The sequence below is a fragment of the Podarcis cretensis genome (assembly GCF_951804945.1).
Source record: "Podarcis cretensis genome assembly, chromosome: Z".
NCBI lineage: Eukaryota > Metazoa > Chordata > Lepidosauria > Squamata > Lacertidae > Podarcis > Podarcis cretensis.
The window spans coordinates 18,139,976-18,161,686 of NC_137184.1; the positions used below are offsets into that span (position 1 = coordinate 18,139,976).

At 45.5% G+C, this 21,711-nt stretch overlaps 1 long non-coding RNA gene across 1 annotated transcript; it reads right to left on the reverse strand.

The window, feature by feature from the left end:
- Nucleotides 1-3,511: 3,511 nt before the first annotated feature.
- On the reverse strand, nt 3,512-10,032 carry LOC307207579. The gene is made up of 2 exons (XR_013834740.1): nt 9,754-10,032; nt 3,512-3,997 (listed from the first exon to the last, which is right to left on the reverse strand). It is a non-coding gene; the product is annotated as an uncharacterized lncRNA (long non-coding RNA).
- Nucleotides 10,033-21,711: the final 11,679 nt, after the last annotated feature.

The following is a 21,711-nucleotide window of genomic DNA, read 5'->3' on the forward strand; positions in this document are numbered from 1 at the left end:
CCCCCTCACAGATACCCACCCTTCTAACATATAGATAGATGATAGATAGATAGATAGATAGATAGATAGATAGATAGATAGATAGATAGATAAGCATTGCAACAATCAATGCAGATCTGCATGTGTTTCCTTTCATCTATATCTACTATTTCTGGGCATGGGCATGAGCAAACGATTTGGAGTGCTCCAATATCTTCGTCCGGAGAGACTCAAGTTGCATTTTCCTTGAAGTTCTAGTGCATGTAACAGAACTTGCACCCCGTTTTCTCGGAACAGAAGGACCTTTTATTTTCAGTGTTCCTAAATGCTGAGCGTTGGAGCAGACAGAATAACTCCTCCTCAGGGTTTTTCCTGTGCACCTTCTCCAGAGGGACACTGGGAGCCCATCCAATCCATACAAAAGGTGTGGAGGCTTATTCCCAATGACTACTAGCTCCCCTATCATGCTGGTTGGACAGCTCTAGGAAGCTAGAGACAGTGATCCTGCTGAAAAATAGTACAGTGGTACTTCGGGTTAAGAACTTAATTCGTTCTGGTGGTCCATTCTTAACCTGAAACTGTTCTTAACCTGAGGTACCACTTTAGCCAATGGGGCTCCCGCTGCCGCCGCGCGATTTCTGTTTTCATCCTGAAGCAAAGTTCTTAGCCCAAGGTACTATTTCTGGGTTAGTGGAGTCTGTAACCTGAAACGTCTGTAACCTGAAACGTCTGTAACCCAAGGTACCACTGTATATTATGTCCCACATCCTTTGCCCATTTTATCATTACACACTTAACCTCTTCCTCTTTGGTTTCCCATTCCAGCAGCAAATTATACATTTTTGACAGTAATTTTATATTATCTTTTACAATTTCTCTTTGAAATCTTGATATTGTATAGCTAAATCCTTTCTTTTTATCATTTTATTTGATAATACTGTAACCAATCTGTTACCTTCTCTATAATTTCCTCAAATTCTTTTAAGTTTAATTGGTTATCCACTTCTGTTAACAGCTCTCTATATGTTGGCCATTTTGTCCTCATATTTACCTTTTTTAAAGATATCGCTTCTACTAGGAATATCCACCATGGTGTTTTTTGTTCTAGTAAATCTTTATATCTCTCCCATACCTTAAAAACTGCATTTCTTATTATATGGTTATGAAATCCTTTGTGGGGTTTCACCTTCTGATACCATAAATATGCATGCCAATCATGCTCTTCCAAGTCTAACAGGTCTATATTCTTTAATTTAATCCAATCCTGAATCCAGCAAATGCAGGCTGCCTCAAAGTATAATTTTAAATCTGGTAAAGAGAAACCTCCTCTATCTTTAATGTTAGTAAAAAGTTTATATTTTATTCTTGGTTTCTTCCCTTTCCAGATAAATCTTGTAATATCATTTTTCCATTCTTTGCCAGCTCACATTGCTCATCACTGGGATTGACTGAAATAAAAATAACATTTTTGGCAATACATTCATTTTAATCACTGCAATTCTTCCTAAAATTTTCAATTTTACAATTTCAAATAAACATTTTACAAACTTTAAAATATCCAATGACCTCCCTTCTTGTCTTTCATTTTACATATATATCCCTGCATATTTTACTGTAAACTTTCAAATCTATTGCCCAGTGTGTCATTGAAGCTTTAACAAGCTCATCTTTTGTTTCCCATTCTAGTAGAAAATTATGCATTTTAGACAAAAGTTTATCCTTATTTTGTAAAAGTTCTTTTTCAAATTATGATCTTTGATCCAGAAATCCATTCTTTATATCCAATTTAAACATATTGTATAACTGGTGATAACCAATCCATAACATGGCTTCTTAAGTTTTCCATTGATTTCAGTTTGGGTTCCTCCACTGTAAAATTCAGCAGTTCCCTGTAAGTCGCCCATTGTCTGTCCATATTAACTCTCTTAATCATAATTGCTTCAATGGGAGACAGCCATAAAGGTGTTTTTCTTTCCAGCAGATTTTTATATTTCTCCCAGACTCTATGCAGATTCTTCCTAAGGATATGGTTCATAAAACTCTTGTAGATTTTAGCCTTCCGTACCAGAGACATGCATGTCAGCCGGATTTTGTCATGAGCCTCTAAATCTAAGATGTCTGCAATTGTCCAATACAATCCATTTTTTAACCAACACAAACAAGCTGCCTCATAATACACATGCAAATCTGGGAGAGCAAAGCCCCCTCTTTCTTTAGTATCTATCATAATTTTATGTTTAATTCTTGACTTTTACCCTGCCAGATAAATTTAGAGATATATTTTTTCCATTCTTTGAATCAGCTTAAATTGTTTGCAATTGGGATTGATTGGAATAAAAACAGCATCCTAGGCAATATATTCATTTTAATGGTTGAAATTCTGCCTAACAGGGGGAGTTTCATTCTCCCCATATCTCCAACTCTTTCTTAACTTCCTTCCACAATTTAATATAATTATTCTCAAATAGTCAGCCAAATTCCCAGGTACCTAACTTTTTGGCCTATTTTTAAACCAGACATCCTTTCTTTAAAAAAATTGACTGCTCATCCCCATGGTCCCATTCTTCCTACTAAGAAGACTGGTCTTCTTTGCTGTTTCTACCCCAGGAAGGACAAAATGGGGTTATAGCAGCTGTTGTGACAGGCAATGGCTGGGTAAAAATAAACCCGTTGTAACATCAAAGGGACATTTATGAGCAAAAAAAAAAAAAAAAAAAGCAGCAAAGCATGTAAACAGTGATAATTTGAGATTGCAAGCAGTCCAGAGCACACTTGTTGTCTCATTAATTACCTCCTTCCATAACAAAGGAAGCCCAGTGGTGATATTGATGATGTCACCTTTGTTATTGTTCCAAGGAGGAGTTTGATTCTTCTGCAGAGGATTTCTTGTGCGGTGTTGTTGTTTTTTTTAGCCTCCAGCCATCCTCAAATCAAAACATTGCACCATGTTAAAAGCTTGTTGGATTGTCTCTGATGGTTTCATTTGAATGCAGAATGTGGAATGTGACTAAATCCCAGGCTTCAGCATACAGAGTCTTGAGCCAAAATTTATTTGAAGGCCAAGGCTGCTTTGCCAGCATAGTTTGAAGGTGTCCAGCATGACCCCAAAGTTGCAAAAAAAGAAAGAAAGAAAGTACGGGATATTGTGGTTAAATATCCAAAACAAACAAAATAAAACTAGTCGAGCCCAGCTTTGCCAAATTCAGTTCAGTATTGCAACAGGGGCATAGACAGGATGGTTGCTGGCAACCTTTTTAGAGCTATAGAGAAAGCAGAGCTTCAGTCTATCATTGTGTCAAAAATCGCTCAAGGCCAGCACTTTATGGCACCAGGCCAAATCTTCCTGGCCCCTGGAGCTGCCTGACTCTGCTGATCTGACAGTTGCAGTACCTCCCCCTGGCCACCTGCAGTGATGGCACTGTGGAACAGATCCTCCCTCTGGCTGCAAGTAGCCAGACTGGAGCAGTTCTTTTTTATTTAACAACATTTATATGCCATTTGATACTTAAAAAACAACAACCCCACCTCTAAGCAGTGTACAAAACTATTTTTATTATTTTTATTTATTTATTAAATTTGTATACCACCCTATACCTGTAGAACTCAGGGCAGTTCACAACATAAAATCACAATATAAAAAACAGAAAATACATTATAAAAACAACAACAAGGACAACCCAATTATCCCTGCTTCCACAACACATTTTAAAAGGACATCGGATGTCAATTAGACAAAGGCCTGGTTAAAGAGGAATGTTTTTCGCCTAAAGGTGTACAGTGAAGACGCCAGCTGAACCTCGCTAGGGAAAGTATTCCACAAACGGGGAGCCACTGCAGAAAAGGCCCCGTTCTTGTGTTTCCACCCTCAAGAGTTCTCGTGGAGGAGGCACACAAAGAAGGCCCTCGGAAGATGTTCTCAGGATCCAGGTAGGTTTGTATAGAGAGGTGGTTCTTGAGGTATTGCAGTCCTGAGCCCTTTAAGGCTATAAAATAAAGAATTAACATTTTGGAGGAGAACCTGTTAAAAAGAGATGTTTGAATTAAAATCAACTGTAGCAAGAAATAAAAACTTCTGTAACTTCTATGTGTGTCTGGATACGCTTGCCAAAACAGAAACGTTTTAAGCACCAAAAAGAGTGCAGCAAAAGTGGCCACCTGATGTCAACATGGAGTTCCAATGTGTATGGATAGCTCAATTGGTTAGAGCGTGGTGCTGATAACCCCAAGGTTGCAGGTTTGATCCCCTTAAGGGACAGCTGCATATTTCTGTATTGCAGGGGGGTTGGACTAGATGATCCTCAGGGTTCCCTTCCAACTCTGTGATTCTATAATTCTGTGTAGCTGCTGCCATGCTAAAAGACTGATTCCTTACAAGTGTGGAATGAGTACTGTGTGGCACCTGTACTGCTGCCATATGTGAATATAGACCTCAGGCTAAAGAAAGCTTGCCTACCCCTGATATAAGGTAAAAGGTAAAGGGACACCTGACCGTTAGGTCCAGTTGTGACTGACTCTGGGGTTGCGGCGCTCATCTTGCTTTATTGGCCAAGGGAGCCGGCGTATAGCTTCCGGGTCATGTGGCCAGCATGACTAAGCCGCTTCTGGCGAACCAGAGCAGCGCACGGAAACGCCGTTTACCTTCCCGCCGGAGCGGTACCTATTTATCTACTTGCACTTTGACATGCTTTTGAACTGCTAGGTTGGCAGGAGCAGGGACCGAGCGACGGGAGCTCACCCCGTCGCAGGGATTCGAACCGCCAACCTTCTGATCAGCAAGTCGTAGGCTCTGTAGTTTATTTTTTTAAAAAAATAATATTTATTAAATTTTCCAATAAGAACATACAAATACAAAACAACTACAATGAAAACAAACAGTTTAACCCACAGTGCCACCCGCATCCCTACCCCTGATATAAAGCCACCCTCAAAAGCTGGATGGCAGAATTTGCAAAACACCATTAGCTGAAGGTGCATCATGTGTGGATTATATTATTTTCTGGAGTGTGCTTGCAAGAGATCCCTCATTTGCTTGAAGCAAATAACTTTAGATTTAGCTTGCAAGTTTTGGACTCTCTCACACACATCACCAGTGCCTCCCCTCCCAATTTTGAACCCAAGGAGGAGACCAACTGCTCTGCCAATCCCATATCCGTCCCCTATGACAGTATCCAGACTTCCTCCTCCTCTGGGCTATCAGCCTGATGCCATGCCACCTTCTTCCTGTGAAACATAGTGGAGGAACACAAAGGACACCTATCACAGGGGGTCCCAAAGGGCCCTGATATGCTGCCTCCGGGATCAGAGGAAGGCTCAGGCCTAGGGACAGCTCCAGCGCTATGAGAAGGGGGAGAAAGGAAGAAAATATCACTCTGAAATAGTAAGGTTTGGGTTGTAGTCTAATTTAGGCCCCTTAATTTCAGTGGATCTACTCTCAAGTGCAGCTTAGCTGGATGCAACTGCTTGATAGTATTGTTACACTTTACATGCAGAAGGTTCAGATTCAGTTTCCAGCATCTCCAGGTAGATGTTCCCCACCTGGAACCTTGGAGAGTCACAGGATAATGCTGTGTTAGAGGAACCAACGGTCTGACTCTGTAGTATACTCCTATTCAGTTCCACCCTTGCTTCAGAACGATGACTAGAACCTCGTTTAAGGGAAGGGCCATAGCTCCTTAGTAGAGTCCCAGATATGCACGCAGAAGCCCCCAGGTTCAGTTGCCGGTGGCATCTCCAGGTAGGGCCGGGAATGTTTCCCAGTCTGAAAATCCTGGAGGAGCTGCTCCTGCCAGTCAGCACAGACAGTACTGAGCTGGATGGATCAGTGGTCTGACCATTGGCTCATCTTGCTCAGGACTGTCAACTCTGACAGGCAGCAATGGCTCCCCTTGGTTCCAGGCAGGGGACATTTTCCCCGACCTACCTTGAGATGCTGCTAGGGAATGAACCCGGGACCTTCTGCATGCAAAGCAGGTGCTCCGCCTCTGAGCTACAGCCCTCTGTGGGTCTTGTGGAAGCCTCAAGGAACCAACTAGCAGGCTGGATAAGGCCTGTGGGGCCACAGAAAGGCCACCCCTGTTCCAGCGATACAAGCTCAAGGGTTGCCCCATGGGTAAAAACTTCTCAGGTAGAAAATCCCTGAGATGATGAGGAATGTCCTTGTTCTGGTGGAGCAACTGTGTGTTGACTGTAGGAGAGCCCGGCTGGCTTGTAGCCCCAGGTGTAGAAGTCCTTGACACCCCGCTCCAGTGATTTATTTCTTTATCTTTCCACCCTCAAATGAAAGCTGCCTTGGAGTTCTGGAAACACCCATCTCATTAGAGGACTGGTGCTCGGGGCCACCATTACCAGGATCCAAGCAGCCAAGTGGCTCACAACCTCAGAAGGCTTCCTCTCTAACTCAAAGCCACTGCCTTTCCCCTGGCCCGTAGGCCATACCTACGCATGTTGAGACTGTCCGCTGGACCTGGCAGGTGTTCCTGCATCCACCTGTTTATTGCTTTCTCCCTCCAAGAACACAGTGCCTCGAGCCACGGACTTGGAAGCGCTCCGGTGGGAACGTTCCTCTGTCTCCGGTTCCACGTCGCTCCCGGGATGAGTCTGGGCAGATCCCGCCCAGCCGAGAGAATATTTGCCCTCAAGAGGCCTTGTGGGGCTTCAAATCATGGTGGCTCAGGCAAGGGCAGGGATGAAGGAAGTGCCAGCTCAGGCTGCCACCTGCCCTTCGCCCCTCCCCCTGGCACCCATCCAGGCTTCGCATAGGCCTTTTCGAGGCAAAGGCGAGAGAGAAAAGGGTCTCCCTCGGCAATAAGATCCTGGAAGGGTGGGGAGAGAGGTTGGGTGCTGCAGCAGAGCCTGGGAAAGCCAGCTCCCAACCCAGCACCCTTGTGGGTGGCCTGCCGTGCACCCTCCCACCTGACAAAATGCAGATGCAAGAGGCCTAGCACCCAGGGTTGTTGGTAAGGATCCGAACGCAGAAGCTGTGGAGAAGCAGCTACATCACGCTGCGTCAGAGCAAGAAGCCACTCAGGCCAGTGGGAACACAGGAAGCTGCCTTGTACAGAATCAGAAAACCCTTGGTTCATCTTGCTCAGTATGGCACGCACTGACTGGCAGCAGCGGCTCTATAGCGTTTCAGATGTTTCAGTCAGGTGCAGCTTCAGTTGCAGATCATAGGTCCATTTAGCTCAGTATTGCGTACACTGACTGGCAGCAGCTTTCCACTGAGCTAAAACCAAATACAGAGCCAGGCTGTTGGTCCACCTAGTTCAGTGTTGTCCACACTGACTGGCAGTGTCTGTCCAGGGTTTCAGGCAAGGGACATTCCCAGCCCTACCTGGATATGCCAGCATTGATGGAACCTGGGACCTGCTGCGTGCAAAGCAGATGCTGTACCACTGAGCTGTGGTACATCTTCCTCTAAACTAAAATAGAGATTTTAGTCCTCATGGTTCTAAAGCAGGGGCCAGCAACCTTTTTCAGCCGTATGCCAGTCCACCGTCCCTCAGACCACATGGTGGGCCAGACTATATTGCGGGGGGGTGAACGAATTCCTATGCCCCACAAATAACCCAGAGATGCATTTTAAATAAAAGCACACATTCTACTCATGTAAAAACAGGCTGATTCCCGGACCATCCGTGGGCCGGATTGAGAAGGTGATTGGGCCACATCCGGCCCCTGGGCCTTAGGTTGCCTCCCCCTGTTCTAAAGAAAGGGATGGTTTAAATAAGCAGCTGTCTTATACAGTGGTACCTCTGGTTACGTACTTAATTCCTTCTGGAGGTCTGTTCTTAACCTGAAACTGTTCTTAACCTGAAGCACCACTTTAGCTAATGGGGCCTCCTGCTGCTGCTGCGCCGCCGGAGCACGATTTCTGTTCTCATCCTGAGGCAAAGTTCTTAACCCGAGGTACTATTTCTGGGTTAGCGGAGTCTGTAACCTGAAGCGTATTGTCAGGGAACTGCCATCAGTACTGGAGGGAGAGCGTGGAGCCCAGAGGGATTCCAGAGGGCGTCCAGGGATCGGGAGAAGCAGCCCATCTTCTGGGGAGGAGAATCAGGGTAGCACCAGTGGCGAAGGGGGGCTGGTGGGGGAAGTGGCGAGGCAATCCCATGACTCCTTGCCTGGGACCAGCGGAGAGACTAGAGGTCCTCCGTTACCCACGCCCTCCCTGCGCAGGAGGCTTCCGTGCAGAGAGGGTAGGCGGAGACTAGGCGTCAAATAACTTCTTTGCTGGAAAAAGTTTAAGAAACGCCCACTCACGGATTCTGCCAGCGATTGAGTCAGCCACGGGCGAGTGGCTGTCCGGACAGAGGAGGTTCACTTTGGCAGCCCAGCCAGGTGTTTGCACCCAGCCAGGAAGATAGGCACCTGCTTACGCACGATCAACCCCCTTAGGAACCATTACACGTATGTAACCTGAAGCATCTGTAACCCGAGGTACCACTGTATTCAGACCAATAGTCCATCTAGCTCAGTATTGTCTGCACTGACTGGAAGCAGAAGCTCTCCAGGGTTTCAGGCAGGGAGTCTTTTCCTGGCCCCACCTGGAGATGCTATTGGGGATTGAACCTGAGCTCCTGCATGGAAGGTTGAATGCCACCTCGTTGTTTTGATTGTGCAGTGTGTGTGTGTTTTTAATAAAGGGTGGGCGTTGTTGTTTTAACAATGGTGGTGAGCTGCCTCTAGGATGGGGGTGGGATGGAAACATTTTAAACAAGCAAATAAATAAATAAATAAATAAGCCAGCAACCCACGGCAGAAACAAGCCCCATTCATCCCTCGGCTGAGCCTTGGCAGACAGAGCTGGCGGGACAATGGCAGGCATTGTCTGGGCCACATCGGTCTGCCATTGAGCTCCTCCATTGCCTTGCAGGAAGAAGGCACTCCAGCCAGCCCATTTTGGCTAAACTCATTAAATGCAACTCCAGGCAGTTATATTCTGGGAGGCTGGGAGAAAATTACATACACACACCATGACTTCCCCCTGCAACTGAAGAGGACCTGGACAAGGGAGCAGAGAAAGGATAAAGGAGTCAAGTTATGATTATCTGCAACAGCTGTTTGGATCAGAATCAGTTCACTAGCAGAATCTCTCTGTGTGTAAGTTTCCCCATCCTTTAAGAAGGGATTCACAAGTGGGAAGAGGTGCTGGATAGGATGGGGGACACCAGGCATGACAGCAGCACACGTTAGAGGGATCTAGGGGTGTTAGTAGACCACAAGTTTGTCCTGAGTCAACAGTGTGATGCAGCAGCAAAAAAAGCTAATGTAATACTAGGCTGCAACCAATAGAGGTATAGTCTTCAGATCAAGGGAAGCAATGGGACTGCTTTATTCTGCCTTGGCCACATCCCACCTGGAGTCATGTGTCCAGTTCTGGGCACCCCAGTTTCAGAAGCACATTGGACAAGCTAGAATGAGTCCCAAGGAGGGCAACTGAGATGATGAAGGGTCTGGAAACCAAGCCTCATGAGGAATGGTTGAGGGAGTTGGGTATGTTTAGCCTGGAAAAGAGGAGACTAAGAGGAGATGTGATAGCCCTATGGAGCATGGGCCAAGCTTGTTTTCTCCTGCTCCAGAGGGTAGGATCCAAGATACAAGAAAGGAGATTCCAGCTGAACATCAGGAAGAACTTCTGACAGTAAGAGCTGTTCAACAGTGGAACGGACTCCCTTGGAAGGTGGTGGACTCTCCTTCACTGGATGTTTTTAAGCAGAGGTTGGATGGCCATCTGCCATGGGTTTTCAAGTGGGCAGCCCCTTCCTTTCCTACCTGTTTACTCAGAAGTCCAGAAACTGCAGCAGGTCATGGCCTTGAAAGGTTGCCGGCATCATGTCTCTCTGTCCAGCAATATCTTTTCTCTTGGGCTCTGGAGAGGCCTGTTTTGGAGCAAGAAGTCCGTTCAGCAACATGGCCTCAGGGCCCACTTTCAGGGCACCTCCCTGAGGTTGACATTTGTAGAACACACCAAGGTGCCTAAAAACATCATTAGCCAGCAGGGCAGTCTCTTCTCTTTTGACAGGAGCCTTGTAAAAGGAAAGGGTGCGGTTCTTGTGGAGGAAAGAGGATCGCTCCTTTCCATTTCTCCTCCTTCCTTTTGTGATGTCACCTTTGTTTCCATAGAGCTCTGCTGCCCCAAGGAGGGTGTCAGCTTCTGAGCTACCAAAATCGCTTTGCCTATGCTCTGCCTGCTACAGGTGGAGACCGTAAAGATTCTGAATCCCAGTTGCTGCAAAATGCAGGAGAGTGTTGCTCTTGTGACCGGGTCCTCCTTGTTGGCTTCCCATCATGGGCATCTGGTCACCCACCATGAGAAGAGGAGGTTGGACTAAATGGGCCATTGGCCTGATCCAGCAAGGTCTCAGATGATGATCACAGGGTCCGCATGGGTCTTTATAGGTCAAAACCAACACTTTGAATTGGGCTCGGTAACTCATTGGCAGCCAATGCAGTCAGACCAGGATTTATGTTATATACTTAAACTGTCTTGCCCCAGTGAGCAACCTAGTTGCTGAATTCTGCACCAGCTGAAGTTTCCGAACCGTCTTCAGATGCAGCCACACATATAATGTACTGCAGTAATTAACCTAGAGGTTACCAAAGGATAGACAACAGAAGTTAGGCTAACCCTAACCAGATAGAGGTGCAGCTGGGCATAGCAATAGCCAGCGTGGAGAAGTTGCCCGTGGTCTGCTGTGCACCTGTCCTAAGCAGAGGAACCGTGCGAGGGCAAAAAAGTTGGCAAGCCCCCCATCCATTGTTAGTTTCATTTATTAGTCTTGGCCGTTGTCCATAACAAAAAGTCAACATTGTAAAATATGTGGCAATACAAAAACAAAGCAAACCACACATTTCATGTTTCCAGTGACAGCTCAACAACTCCCGGAGTTGTCAGATTTGCAACTGACACAATGTCTGGCATTAAAAACTTTGGTGGGACAAAGCAAAAAGCTGGCAAAAAAGAAGTTCCTGACACACAAAAATGAAGCTGCATGTTGGAAGATTCAGGACAGATAAAAGAAAGGGCTTCTTCACACAGTACAGATTTAACCTATGGAACTCCCACCCACAGGAGGCAGAGATGGTCAACACAACTTGGATGTCTTTAAAAGAGGATGAGACATATTTGTGGAGGAGGATGTGGCTCTTGATGGCTATGCTCTGCCTCCCCAGCTGGAGGCAGCAGTGCTTCTGAACATCAGTTGCTGGAAGCCACAGGAGGGAGAGCTGCTGCTGTGCTCAGGTCCTGCTTGTGGATTTCCCCATATGGGCATCCTGTTGGCCACTCTGAGAACAGGATGCTGGACAAATTAGGCCTTTGGCCTGATCCAGCAGGGCTCTTCTTAGGTTCTCTCCATGGACAGAATGAAAGGAAGCCTTAGTTGGATCAGACCAAACACCTGCATGGCCCCCTGCACAAAACTTCCAAAAGCAGAAGGGAGTGGGATATACCATATTTTTTCATCTATAAGACACACCCATGTATAAGACGCCCAATATTTTGGGGGACCCAGATTTAAGAAAATCCACCCTCGGCACTATCCATGTATAAGACACCCCCTAATTTTGGACATTATTTTTTAGGGGGGAAACCTAGTCTTATACACGGAAAAATGTGGTACATTCTATTTACTTTTTCACTCAGCATCTAGAGACACTTCAGATAAGTTATTGTTTATTTATTTTTTATTTATATCACACTTTTTCCTTCAGGGAGCTCAAGGTGACATACATATTTCTCCTCTCCCCCACCCCCATTTCATCCTCACAACTACCCAGTGTGATAGGTTAGGCTGAGAGTGAGCTCACCCAGTAAGCTCCATGGCTGACTGGGTGGTGGCGGCGGCAGGGGGGAGGGAGGGATTTGAACCCTGCTCTGCCAGGTCCCATATCTACACCACACTGGCTCCCATGGTGATGGTCGGCCAGGGTTCCTGGGGCTAGGGCCTCTGAGAAGACTATTATCAGGAGGAGGGGGTGTACAAAGTTTATTTTGAGCCTCTTCCCTTCTCCAGTAGTCTTCCTGTTTTTATCCACTAGGGTTTTATGCCTTGAGCTGCAGCCTGTAAGGTCAAAAAGGGTACAGGAGAAGAGAGAAGGTCGCAGTGGAGCTCTCTGTTAACTTTTCTGAGTTGAAGGCCTTACGCTCTTATGCACACTCCATGATAACAATAGATAAACATAAATAAAATAAGGTCAGAGATAAGAAATCACATTTGAAATGAATATCTTTGTTTATGCCACAACACAGATAAGGAAAAATAATTCATGTTGAATCATCCTTTTACATTGCAATGCAGATCAAATAATCAAAAGTATTAGTAAAAAGTATTAGTAAAAAGAAAAAGTAGAAAAACCTATTATTTACTTTTTTTAAAAGAAGCTTTTTAGGCCTTTATTGGGGAAAAATTCAAATCACAGCACGAAAATTAATTGTTCTTGGCAATGTTTGATTCAATACTTAGCCTGGCCAAATCCACAAGACGTCCTTGAGGCATTGTAGACCTTAAGTAATTCTTAATTAACCGAAGTTTGCTAAATTACCCCGCTGCAGAAGCTACTGTTGCTGGAATTGTTCATAGTATTCTTAAGTTAGCACAGACATTTGGAAACCGATCACCAAGTCTGTACTCTGTTAACCAGTGCAACAGATCTAACGGCTTTAACTGTGCAATTACAAAATTTGCTTTATTTGCTGAGGGTGAATGTTGCATTTATTTTCCATAATCACCACCACTAAGGTCAGCAGGATACTGCTCTAAGATAAAGCTTTTCTCTTTACATCACTTTTAGGCATGGTGAGATATTTCCACAAGAAATCATTTTTTTCTGCCAACTGCTTAACACCACTGAAGCTGACGGCTATAACATTGTATACCAAAATGTAAAACATATACTTTCTGTATGAGCATTGTTCTGTTCAGCATTGTTCTTGTATTTTTGCTTGTGAGCCATTGTATTTTCCAGCCATATTTGTTCCATTATTGTAGGCTTGAGCTCTGCAGTCATTGAGAAGGAATAGCATGTTCTTTCAATGTGTCAGTTACCAACTGAGCAATTTCTTCCCCTTTTTCATTGCCACAGTCTGCAAAGCTGAGAAATCGTTCTTGAATCTAATACTGCATTTATTTTAAAAGTAGGTATCTCAGATGAAATGCTGTTTGTTCCATATGGGAAGAATCTGGTGTGGAAACTACTATTACTGCAAAGTACTTTGCAGATTGCCTCTCAAGCAAAATGTGTTTTTTTCACAAGATTTGAGCATTCTGTAATAAATTCATTTTGTGAGTCAGAGGTCAGATAATGAACTTGAAACCACTCAATCCTTTTCTGTGGACTCTTCTACACCTAGCACATGTTCCTGAAGTCCCACCTGGAGGACAGTTCAATAAGTCCTAAAAAGTTTCCATTGCTTGGATTACCAATTCGATGGGATGAACCAGAAAATACTAGACCCCGTTCTCCTAATAAGAGTGCAACATTGATGATGTGCTTTAAAAGCATGTACCATTTTACAGCTTCAGCTTTTATTGACAATTCTAAGATGATGTCAACTCCTGTCCCAGATGTAATATAGTTTTCTATTTCCTTTTGAGATGGAAACTCAGTTATGGCGCATCCAATGTCAAGGCCTGCATTATGATTAGCCCTTTCATCTTTCAAATTCACCTCCACATGTGTCTGTATGCCTATTTACTTCTGTTTTCCATTTCCATTTTCTGCATCTTCCCCTTCATCAGAATACTTTGCATGATTACCCAAATAAACTCCTTGTTTGGGGATGAGGTTTTCAACAGTTTCTTATTGCTCCAATTCTATAGATGAGTTAAATGAAAAGGGTTTGTTTTTTTTTGAAGCTGCACTTAATCCAGCTTGTTGGGTTAAGTGTTTGTTGGCCCCTTTTTCATTCTTCCTATCTTTTCTCTTCTGGGTGCATGATTTGTGAGAATACATTTTGGAGAGATGATTTATAAATTAATATTTTTATATCTGAAGAAAGGGGGGAAAGGGAATGCGACAAAAAAGATATACAGGCAATCTTTGTTTTGCATGGGGGTTACGTTCTGTACCTCCGTGCGTGTTGACGTGTTGTAAGCAATATTATAAATATAAGTTAAAACTGCAGCACCTAGCTTTGCTTGCTTGATCAAAACAACAATACAGCAGGAGCGCCCCTGAAATTTTTGCAGCTTGTTGCAAGTTGGCCAAAATAATTTGAGTTGTGTTCAACTGTAAAAAGACTTTACAATTCCTTGTTCGTTCTATCTGAGCAACACTGTTTCTCAGGTTAACCAATAATTCCAAATTAACACCTTTTTCCAGAAAAAGCCCAAATAAAAATTCAGAGAGATGAATGATGACCCAGTCTCCTATTCATAATATTAATAAAGCAAAACACTATGGGGAAAAAAATGGGTGGGGGCGTTGGTAGATTTTTTTGTGTTTTTGCTTTTATTACTTATAATTACTTTTATTATACTTCTACAAATGTAATTTGAATCAAAGCAAATATGAACTCTTTCCTGATTCTTAGGTGAGTTGTTTGGAAAAGATAATTTTACCCAGAAATGGCCATGAGATGCTTCACCCTCCTCTGCTTCAAGGCGGACATCAGTGCCAACACCCCCTGCCTTTCACCGGTCCAGCAGACAGTGGTCCGCTCAGTAGGCAGAGTGCATCTCCCGCAGGAGAGGCAAAGCAAGCCCACCTTCTCAACTTGTCCACTTGCAATATTGTTTGCTGGGATTTCAGCGCTGCCTCTCTGGACTGCCCAGGAAAAGTTGATGAGGAGGAGGGGGGAACTGGCAGATGAGGAAGCAGGCAGGGGGGAGAAGTGTCGTGGTATTTTATGTAAAAGGTAAAGGGACCCCTGACCATTAGGTCCAGTCGTGGCCGACTCTGGGGTTGTGGCACTCATCTCTCTTTATTAGCTGAGGGAGCCAGCGTACAGCTTCCGGGTCATGTGGACAGCATGACTAAGCCGCTTCTGGTGAACCAGAGCAGCGCATCGAAATTCCATTTACCTTCCCGCCAGACCAGTACTTATTTATCTACTTGCACTTTGACGTGCTTTCGAACTGCTAGGTTGGCAGGAGCAGGGACCGAGCAACAGGAGCTCACCCCATCGTGGGGATTTGAACCGCCGACCTTCTGATCAGCAAGTCCTAGGCTCTGTGGTTTAACCCACAACGCCACCCGCGTCCCTCTGCATTTTATGTAGGCTTACACAAAATGTAAATAATAGGCTTCATACAATATATGCAAATGCTTTCTGAGGTCCCAGGAAATTTCTGGGTCTCCTCTTTTGACTCCCAGACCCCCTTTTTGATTCCTGACTGGGGCATGGTGTACCCCCTACCCCCCTCTCTCCTGGGCCCTGGCAGGGTCAGATGCCCAGGCAGAGCTGAGACCCCAGAGCCTTTCAGAATGAGGCCCACATAAAAAGAGACACCTGGCTGGCTTTTAGGTCCAAGCACCATCCCCTCAGCTGGGATCCTCATTTCTGCAGACTCTGCCAGGGAACTCCGTGGTGCTTTCATCTTAAAAGTAGCCACTGGTGTCAAAGGGAGTTCTCTGCTTCTCTCACTTAGGTGTCAAGGGCTGCTGGCTTCCTGGCATCCCAGGCCCAGCACAATCTGATAGGCTGGTACCCAGTGCTATTTCACACCCTTCCAAGCTGCAGAGGCGTTGAGGCCTGGCTAGGACTCTCTGGGAGGTGTGAAAGTTGCTCTGAGAGAGTCAGCCAAAAATCTTGGGTATTTTTGCCATAGCAGGGTGTGGGGAGGTGTGATGGGGAGAGGTGAGAGATTCCCAAACTGAGAATTAAGCTGCTGTCTGCATTTTTATTCATTTATTCTCTTACATCTATACCCTGCTTTGTTCCCTCACTGCATGGAACCATGCATGGTACTTTCCCCTTAAAAATAAAGTTAAGATTCCTGTCCTTGTGGTTCTCAGTCAGGGGCTGGGCAAGCTAGCAAGCAACAAGTCCCAGGTTCAGTCAATGTAGGCCTGGGAATGTTCTGGAGTGCTGCTGCTGCTGCTGCTGCTGCCGGCCAGAGTTTACAATATAGAGCTTGGTGGACCAATGATCTGACTCCGTAACAGGGCAGCTTCCCCTGTATTGCCCATCACCTCTCCTCTGGAAGCAGGAAACCAAAGAGGAAATCCTTCTATCTTCCAGCTGTGAAATGAAACAAATATGCATCAATTTTGTTTATTTCCTGGTTCAATTGTGATGTGGGAGGGAGGGAACTGGGCAGAGGCCAGAGGCTCCCTCTTTAACTCTTCCCATGCTCACACACACAGAGGTCCAGCTTCCCGGAGTATAGGGAAAGCCCTTTGCATCCATGCTCAGAAACTAGGCTGACCTTCCCCCTCCCCCTTCCTGATTTATGCTCAAGAGGGAAGCCTCCAGGGCCATAAATAAAGGCCACTGCTGGCATGTGAAGTCTGGGAACCAGGAAGTCATCCCACAGCACCCGCCTCCCCCACCCTCAAGCAGTCTGGATTGGAAACGTTGGAGAGAGGAATTTGGGGTGGGGGAACGCCCACAGTTTTCAAACTGCCCTGAGCACAGGAGCTCAGGTCCAACGCGGCTTCTCTCCGCAAGGCCTTTTCCCAGCTGCCCTGAGCTCTGAACCAGAAAATTAACTGGCTCTTCACAAAAAGCAGGTCATAGCATCGATTTATGTAAGGTATAGGGGGACCTTTCCCTTTTGCCAGTCAAAACTGAGCAAACTTGAAAACAGCAACAACCAAGGGACTTTGATGGAAGTTTGGTGGGGCTGCATCACATTGCTTTGGCCCAGTAGTTTGGGGTTAGGCCACTGTGGGAACTAGATGCCCCCTATTCCTAGGTTCTTCTTTATGTTCAGCCTCCACCAGTAATGCTTCTGAATCCCAGTTGCTAGAATCTCTGGAGGGGAGAGTTGCTGTCAGGCTCATATCCTGCACTGACTTCCCTTTGGGGCACTTGGTGGGCACTGTGAGAACAGCAGGCTGGTCTAGGTGGGCCTCCCTTGACTGATTCATTTGCAAGGCTCTTCTAGATGCAAATGAGAATAGCAGAGGCATGGCAGGGGGGAGAGTTCCTGTGGCTGTCTCAAGTGGTGTCCACAACCCCCCTCCTTCCAACACAAGGAGAAGCACATAAAGTTGAGTGCCATCAGCCAGTGGTGACACTGTGGTTAGTGTTGGAATAGGAGCTGGGAGACCAGGGTTCAAATCCCCAATCCGCCATGAAGCTCCCAGGGTGACCTTGCAGCCAGCTGCTGCCTCCCAGTGTAACCTACCTCCCAGGGTTATTTTGGGGATTAAACAAGAGCCATGTATGCCGCTTTGAGCTCCTTGGGGGAAAAGGCAGGATAGAAATGCAAAAAATAACAAGAACGACAACCATACTGGCAACTGTCCTGAGTTTGCAAGATTTCAGCAGTTTGCAGGATCCCTTGCTGCAGAATTTGTGGCCTCTTTTCAGTGCCCTTTGGATTCTGCCAGTGTGATGGTGTCGCTCCTGTAAGACAAAGGCCGTGTTCACCATACCTCACGTTGACAGCTTGCTTGGGGGGGGGGGGTGTCTTCGAGCCCTGTTGCGAAAACCAGGCCCCAGGGACCCTTTTGGGCAGCCTGGCTGGTTTCTAAAGCTCCCTGTAGGCCTTGGTTTTGCATGAAGTTTTCAATCCGGAACAGCCGGAATGCCTGCAATAGAGAGATCCTTGTCTCTTCCAGAGGGACTTTATCTGATGGACCGGCTTCTTTCTTATGTGCCTGGAAGGAGGAGGGAGCCCCGCCTTGGCCCGGTCTCACTATTCCTCCTCTGCTGGCATCCAGAGGCCTCCTGGCCATTCGCTGAGCTGCTGCCCAACAGATAACACAGCTCAAAGCCCCTTTGTGGGGAAGGACAAAAGGGACTTTTTCTGCAACTCTCTCTTCTCTCTCTCTCTCTCTCCTGCATTCCCCCCCCCCCTCTGGCTGAGCTTGAAACGCTGCTTATGAGGCATCAAAGGGCCCCTGCGCAAAATGGCGGAATCCCAGGAACAAGAATGATGATCTTAATACTATTATGTATATAGTACAATTAACTGACTTACCCCATTAAATAATATATACCGTACATTATCCTATATATAAGACATAATACATATATGCTTAATTGTGCTTTAAATATTTACCCCATGAATATCCTTATGAATACTAGTACCCATAGCTGTCAACTTTTCCCTTTCCTTGCGAGGAATCCTATTCGGAATAAGGGAATTTCCCTTAAAAAAAGGGAAACGACAGCTATGCTAATACCTATAATTTTACACTGTGTGTGTGTGTGTGTGTGTGTGTGTGTATACACATGATAAATCTGCAGAATCAGGCCAATAGCCCACATAGTCCAACATCCAGCCACAGTGGCCAACCAGATGCCCCAGGGGGAAGCCTGCAAACAGGGCCTGGGTGCAGCTTACCTCCCCACGGCTCAGTCTTGATGATGGAGCCTGTCATGGGGGTGCCTGGTTAAACCCCTCAGAAATTTGCGCCTGTTGCCGCGGCCCCTGTGCCCTCCCCACACCATGCCACTGACCCTCATTGCCCTTCACTACGGTATGATTCTGAAACAAAGTTAGCCAGGAAACCTGCTCCTCCTGCTGCAGCTATCCTTACACCACTGTGGGTTCCTCTTCCTGTTATGGAAAGGCATTCCCAAGCACAGAGGGCAATTCTAAAGAGCAGCTGGGGCACATTCCAAATGGGGACCTGAAAGCCACATGTACGATCTGGAGGTCATCAGCGCAGAGCAGGGGGCCACGTCCCTCAACCAGGCTTAGTTAAACAGCCTTAGTAAATGGGTGGGGGGGGCTCTCATTTTTGCAATATACTACTTTTGCAATCTTCCACTGCAAAGCAAAACAGCTGCTGAGTTAAATGGGAACTGGAAGCTGGGAAGTGGGCAGCTCAGGTTTAGCACCTCTGGTCCAAGGTCAAAGGAAGGATTTGCTCAGTGCTGAAGCTGCAGCCTCCTTAATGCTGTCACCTGAGTCGTCATTTACCTATGCAATGAGCATTGTGTAGGGGGGGGTAGAGAGATGGACCTTCAACAGTCCATCTAGACTTGGAAGGACCGCAGCGTAGTGGCAGGGCACCTGTCATGCATGCAGAAGGTCCCAGGTTCACAGAGCCATAGAAATGTAGGGACCCCAAGGGTCATCTAGTCCAACCCCCTGCAATGCAAGAATTGCAGCTAAAGAATCCCTGACAGTTGTCCCCTAACCTCTATTAAAAAACATCCAATGAAGGACAGTCCACCACCTACTCAGGGAGTCTCCCCCACTGTCAAACAACTCTTCCTAATGTTGAACTGGATTTCCTTTTGATCCACAACAGCATTTCCCGGTGGGGCTCGGAATGCTCCCTACCTGAAACCCCAGAGAGCTGTTGCTGCCAGTTAGTGCTGAAAATACTGAGATTGATGGGCCAGTGTTCTGATTTGGTGGAAGGCAGTAATCTTTTTATAAGATCTAGCAAAGTAATCCTGACATTCTTATGTGGTCCTGTGCATTGTGCAAATGAGCTGTGCTTAGTAGTCACAGACACCAAACAAAATGAGCTTGCCTTGCATTGAATTCATGTCAGATAATTGGGGGGGGGGGAGAGGCACGGAGAGAAGATGTCTAGCAGTGCGTAAAAGCAGGCACCCAAGCAAAAGCTTTGCTCTCTTTCAAGCCCCCCCTCCCCATGTAATGATCCTGAGCTGCTAGGGTTACACTTATGAGATGGGACAGGGGGGTGGGGGTGGGGGTGAAGTTGGAGCAAATGCTCCAGTTTGTAGAGCAGCCATGGATTGCAACAGATGACTGGGAATAAACTATGTTAGGAATGCCTTTTGAACACAATAATCTTTGGGAACGCGGTGCCCAAGTTCAACAACTCGGACAGGCTCCTTTAATCCTTGCTGAGGCTGCATTTATTACTTTCTTCTGCTTTTCTCTCTCTCCAACCCCTCCCCCTCCATGTGTGTCTTTCTCAGAAAAATAATCCCCAAATCCTGCTCCTGTCCCAGCAGTAGGGTGCTGAGAGCTACTAGCCTACCCTGCTTACCATGATCCCAGTTTATCCAACTCAAAGGCTGCCCACATTCAATAGGATACCATCAGCCACTTTATCAAATGCTTCTGGGAAAGGCACCAAGGCAACAGTCTACTGTCCTTCAGTCTTGGGCCCCCAGATATTGTTGAATTACTATGCTTATCACCCCCATACAGATTAGCCCATGGCCATGGATAATGGGAATTGTAGTCCAGCTGGAGACCAAAGGTTGAAGAACACATTTGTGCCTAGAGTCACTACAGGGACCCTAGTGGTGCCAGAACCAGGGCACTTTCAGTTCCGCAGCTGCCCACCTGCTCAAAGTGGATACAGCCCAGCCATTAATTGTGGTTCCTGCATTGCAGGAGAGTTGGACTAGACGTCCTTTTGGGTGCCTTTCAATTCTATGATTGCAACCCCCTGGTCCTCTCCCAGACTCAGAGTTGATTTTGGAGACTCAATCTCCAAATCCAGTGTATTTTTTGAGGACACCCAATCCAGTGTATTTTTTCCCTAAAATTTCACACTGTGATCACCATCAGAGTCCCTTCCTTGTGTGCCCCCTCCACAAGAGGTCTGGAGGGTGGCGACATGAGAGCGGCCTTTTTATGTGGTGGCTCCCCATTTGTGGGATGCTCTCCCCAGGGAGGCTCACCTGGCGCCTTCACTACATATCCTTAGGCACCAGGCAAAAACATTCCTCTTCTCTCTGGCCTTTGGCTAATTAAACTGTGCATGGGAAGGGATATTGCTTTTGTTTGTTATGAAATTTTGTGTTTTTATGTTATAAACTACCCTGTGATTCTCGGATGAAGGGCAGTTTAGAAATTAAAATAAATAAATAAGGACACTTCTTCCATTTCTCACTTCCTAACTCCCAACAGTCCAACCTTAGCATTCATTCATTCATTCATTCATTCATTTGCAAAGGCCACAGGGCATTTGCAACAGGCAAGTAGATTAATAAAAATACATAAAATGACATAGTCTTTAAAAAGACTTAACAAATCACTAAAGAACAATGACTGGTAGCAGCAGAAGGCTATATGGACCTAAATTCCTATTTAATTCAGCCCTTTATTCAGAACTATGAGGACTAGAATCTTACTTTGTTTGTAGGAAGGGCCATAATTAAGTATCAGAGCATCTGCCTTGTGTGCAGAAGGTCCCATGTTTGTATGTTCTATGCTTATGATATTTTGTTAATTATGAAGTTTTAAATGTGCATTTTATATTTGACTTCCTTTAGTAATGTCTTATTCTGAAATGTTTAATATAAATATTTATATAATATTTTAGTCTCCTGTTAATTATATTGCTTTGAATGTATACTTTATACTTGACTTTCTTCAGCAATATTTTATTATGGATTATTTTATTTGATGTTTTAATCTGTTGTAAACCACTTTGATTTTTTTCCCTTTAAAAATATAAAGCTATATAGAAATGAAAATGAAAATGATGATGATGATGATGATTACATATTATTATTCCAAGACATCTCCTGGTGGGACCAGAAATGTCCCCTGCCTGAAACCCTGGAAAGCCTCTGCCAGTGTAGGCAATACTGAGCCAGATAAACAAATGGGCTTGATTAAGCATCCCTGTGCATTGGACTAGATAAGTGAACAACTTTGCCTGGTGCAAAGTAGC